This window comes from Sesamum indicum, linkage group LG6 (assembly GCF_000512975.1).
Source record: "Sesamum indicum cultivar Zhongzhi No. 13 linkage group LG6, S_indicum_v1.0, whole genome shotgun sequence".
Classification (NCBI taxonomy): Eukaryota; Viridiplantae; Streptophyta; class Magnoliopsida; order Lamiales; family Pedaliaceae; genus Sesamum; species Sesamum indicum.
The window spans coordinates 23,090,271-23,095,738 of record NC_026150.1 but is presented as its reverse complement, the minus strand read 5'-3'; positions in this window follow the sequence as shown (position 1 = coordinate 23,095,738).

The window sequence follows — 5,468 nt, the reverse complement described above, 5'->3', positions numbered from 1 at the left end:
CCTACAGCTTTTGGTAAAGTTGATGCCTCTCAATCAAAAGATTATGGATTTGATAAAGAATTCCTACAGAGATCAGGGTTGACCGAACCGAATCAATTACAGAGCAAGTGTATTGTATAATTGGTTCAAGTTCGACAAAATCAAGTCATGGTGAGAATTTTTCGTGTTGGAGTCTCACGAACGTGGGTATATGTCTAATTTCATTATAATTTCTTGTTCCTTTGTTTCGTTTGAATGTATTCGTTGCTTTCAATTATCGATGTGTTGAATTAATTTTAGAATTTAAATATATTAAATGATGTAATGAATTAATGTGTCTTTCTACACATGTAATTAGTTGTTATTAATAACAATTTAATTGCAATTATGTTGAGAGTTATATATCTATGTTAATTTCTCCCTCGAAAATCAAGAACTCAGTGTTGAAATTAATTCAAATTAGGTTGCTAAGTTCTGAAGCTAACTCCACTCCGAGAAGGATATGTGCCTACATTGTCCCAGGATTCCTTTGACCTGACCCACCCGGATTAATGACCCTATTCATTGACCATAAATGTAGAATACGTGGCAGAGCATTTTAGCGCTCGCTCAGATGTACCAATGGCCAATATTTATAAATATTGAATCATAAGTAACATCCATATATTATTCACATAGCTGTTTATAATACTATGATCTAATCATAAAATTTTATCTCAAATTTTGGAACTTTTTCGTTGATGACAATTCTATATATGACTATGGGTTCAGATAAATTGGGTCCATCTCGCTCCTTACCCGCCTAAATGGGGCAGGCTTGTGTCTCAAATGACTCTCGGGACTAGTTAAAATTTAGATTTTAAGAACCCTCGTAAATTCGGAACGGATCTTGAATCCACCCTGTTGTCAATTCTAATACTGGTGTTTGTGTTGATTTTAAAGTTATCCCCTTGCAAGTTGCAACCTAGAGATGCAGCCCAACCACTTGACCTCGACTCCAAGACTCTTCACCTATAATGTACGGATACTCTAAAAGTTTATTCAGTACATTGTCAGACACGGTTTGGATATAATATCCGCATGTCCAAAGGTATATACAAAAAAAAATAGGACACGGGAATCGGACATACAGTAGGGACGTGTTTATAATTTTTTTATAATTTCAAAAGAATTTTGGGCTTAATAAAAAGAAAATTCACTCCCTTCACACTAAAAGTTTTGAGACAAAATTACTAAAAAAAAGAGACACGCTCATGATGATTTAACTAATTTATTTTTTAAAATAAGTTGATTATATATATATTTTAAGCCACATCTGATTAAGAATTTAGATATAAGATATCCTTATTTTATATTTTATCTTAATATTTTTCATATTGCATATTTTAATTTTATGAAAAATTAAGAACATATATAAATATATAATAAAAAATATATTATATATGTAGTCGTACATTGCCATATCGTATCCTAATTTATTTTAATTTTTTTGTATTTTTATGTCCGTATCACTATGTCCATGCATCACAGATCTTCGCTAAGCAAAGATTTGTCTTTTCAAGTTCCAGATATACGACATTTGTTCTATTTATGTAATAACTTATAGTTTATTATCTTTGTTGCTTTGTTTGTTATGAAAATATTGATATACTCAATTGCATGCAATTCATTGGAAAATTTCCAATTTTACCCCTATAATTTAAGCGCTCTTATTTTTTTTTATTCTGTACAAATTAATTTTTATAATATAGTTTTGTAACTTTAAAATTTTGATAATTTTAATCATTTTACAACTAATTTAATCAAAAATTGTGTTTAATTTGCACATAACTTAATCAAATTATAAATTTATTCCTATAAATTAATTTATGCAGGATAAAAAACGTCAATTCTTAAATTATAGGACTGAAAATTATAATTTAATTTAGGCGTATACAAGTTACATATAATTTTTTAGTCAAATTAGTCGAGAATTAATTAAAATTACTTATAGGATTAAATTAAAAGATTTAATTCGTGTAAAATAAAAAATAAAAAATAAATCCCACAAATTACAGAATTACAATTGCATTTTTTCCGGCAGTTCCTTACAGCAAATGAGAAGGTGATCAGAGGACTCTGAATTTGATGGCTTAATCACACACCCTTTGTTCCTCATGATGAGGACCAGATGGACCGACCAATTCAGGAATAATCATACTAAAATACGCATTCCTCGCGTACAATAAATGCTTCCCAAACTCCACGCATGCCGGGTACGCTGCTGCTTGTACATCCTCAGTTCTAGGTTAATATTAATATGTAGAGATAATTATACTATTCTTTTTAAGAAAAATAATTAAATTTGAAAAATTACATCTCGTATATTAAGGTTTGCTTCTGTCTAATAAATAAGTTTTTTTTAATCAAAATTCACTAAATTTGTTGATATTAACAAAAAAACTGAATGAAAGTTGATATTTACCCTTAATTGACTTAAACGAACTTATTGCGGATCAAATAATTTTTTTGGAACTAAATACCCTTATAACGGTGAAGATATACCTCTTCAAATGCATTAACGCGTAAAGATGTGTCAGAGTAATTTGGTTATAAAAAAATTATTTGACCTGTTATAAGTCAGTATGAAGTCAATCGTGGGTAAATATAAATATTTTTTTAATTTTTTATTAATATCAGCAAATTCGGTGAATTTTGACTCATGGAGGAACTTATTTATTAGATAGAAGCAAACCTCAGCGATGCTAGATGTAATTGTCCAAACTACAGGGGGTCTGCATATAATTATACCAAATCTTAGGAGAAGGGAGTGTAATTGTACCTAATGAAAAAGTGCAAAAAAGCCCATGTGAAAAAAAAAATGCAATTTACCTCTCTATGATACTGAAAATAATGAAATTTATCCCCTCTTTGAAGGAAAGTAAATTGCATCATTTTTTAAATCACAAGAGGTAAATTACACTTTTTTTTTAACAGAATTTTTTTGTAACGCAAGGGATAAATTGTATTTAACCCCTCCAAAAGATTAGACGTAGAACAATACTTAAGTCCTATAAAGTTTCAGTCTGAATGCCAACAACACAGAATTTTCATATTAATTCGTACAAAAAAAAAAAGAAAAAAGAAAAAAACCGAGCTTCTTGAGCTCAAACTCGGCTAACTTGAGAGAGACGAGCTTGAACTCGAGCTTGTGGCTTACTTTCGTATGACGAGTTATAAAATAAAACAAAGAATTTAAAAATGGAACAGTAATATTAAAATTAAAGATATATAGAAGAAATTAATAATGATCAAAATTGCAGCTTTAGAAAACAAAAATCTGGCAAATAAATGGTGGTAGGAACATGGCATGTGAAGGTGTTTCCATACACGGGAAAAGGTGAAAGGGAATTTTATCATCTCGTTTTTGCTGTGTGTGTGTGTACATGTCCATGAAATTTAAGTAATCATGTGTCCTTATTACATGAGGTTGAGGATGTTAGGGTAAGACTCTGATTTTCCCATGTTTGGACTAAGTGGTTTTTGGTTAAGATTTTCTGACCACTTGATAAGTTATGATCACGTCTTAATTTTATAGATAAAAAATTAAAAATCATAGCATAATATAAGGGATGTACAAAATTTATCATTGGAACATTTTTATTAAGAGCGGCTACGACGTAAGCTGTGGTCCTGGCTTGTTTCTACATTATTGCTTTCGGTAAATTACGATGATATCTATTGAGATTTGTCATAATTGCGAATAATTTCTTTATTATTTGAAAAATTACAAATATCTCCTGATGTTTGATAAAATTATGTAATTCTTGGATTGAGGTATGAAATTATCAATTTTACCCTTATTGTGTTTTTTTAATTTTTTTAAAAAATTGAAAACTTATAAAAAAATCGAGCGGAGTGGATGAAAATGTTTTAAAAATTATAAAAAAATTAAAAAATTATAATTTTTAATCCACGAGGGCATTTTAGTTAGTTCACCACAAAAATGGATGGAAACCTAATGGATTGGGCTAATTGTTGTACGACTGCTAAAATCAGGGGGGTATTGATAATTTTTCAAACGACGAGAAGATATTTTCAATTATACCAAATTTCAAAAGATGTCACCATTTCATTTAAAATAATTTTTGAGCAAAGGCTATTGTGTATGCATCAGGCAATTTTTTATGAAAATAAATCTGAATTTTGACAGTTTTTGCTGGAGTTTTCGCTCTTGATGACATGATTATGACTTGGGTGTCCAACAATAAATGCTTGCTTTCCCATAAAGCCAAGAATGGCTCAACCTAGGAGGATTTGAGCGTTTAGTCAAATTGGGTTAGTCCAACCCGACCCGACTCAACTCGATTCGAAGACAATCTAGACCCTTCATAGTTGGACATGTGGCATTCACCATCCCGTAAAGTCCTAATGGCATTCGTACATTGGGTGAAGGCTATAACAGTCATCAAACAAAATATTCAGATATCTTTATTAATTTTTCTATATATCTCAGTTTCGACTTTACGACTTTATAGACCAATCTCCTAATTCGATAGACCAAGTGTTTTTATGTAGGCAACTCCAGTACATCTAACGAATACTGTTGATTTTAGATTTATTTCGTACTAATGTAAGGAGATCTTATCCTATGTATCATCTGAACTCATCACACAGTAAATTTCAATTTCTTTGTTAATTAATCAGTTGATGCAGATTACAATCCTGATTCTTACGCTTCCGCATTCGATCTGACATATATATTGGGAATTTAAACATATACAGTAGCTGCATATGCCAATATTTGTTAGATTTGGATGGTAATTTTTGGTTAATTAAATGAACATGGGATTTGATGCGTTTTCAGGTAAATCTTGACATTGTTAATAATATATTAACGTGGGACAATTACGTCTTCTTCTCGTGTGATTTGGTGTAATTATACGTATACTTTTTATAATTTGATAAATTACATCTAGTATTCCTGACGTTTGTTTTTATTTAAAAAAATTAAATAAAAATCCACATGTACTCCTGATTCACTTATAACTAACTTATTCCAAGTTCAATAAATCTTTTTTGATCAAACTATCTTTCTACATTTTTACACACTAATGCATGTAAGGAGGTATATCTTCACCTTTATAGGGGTAGTTTGGTTAGAAAAGAATTATTTAACCTGCAATAAAATCAATTATCAGTCGATCGGGGGTAATATAGATTTTCATTCAATCTTTTTGCTGATATCAATTAATTTCGTGTATTTTGATTGATGGAGAAATCAATTTATTAGAAGTAAACAAATGTTAAGGGGCAATATATGTATTTTTTTTAAATTACAAAAATTTGTATATAATTACATCAAATTTCAGGAGGAGGTGATATAATTATCCCTATTAATGTTGATGATTTTTGAAAAAGAATTTAAAATATGTATTTAGGCGGTACTTTTTCTATGAAAATTATTGCAAATGGATCCTCATATTAAATATTATTGAGAAATAATAAAT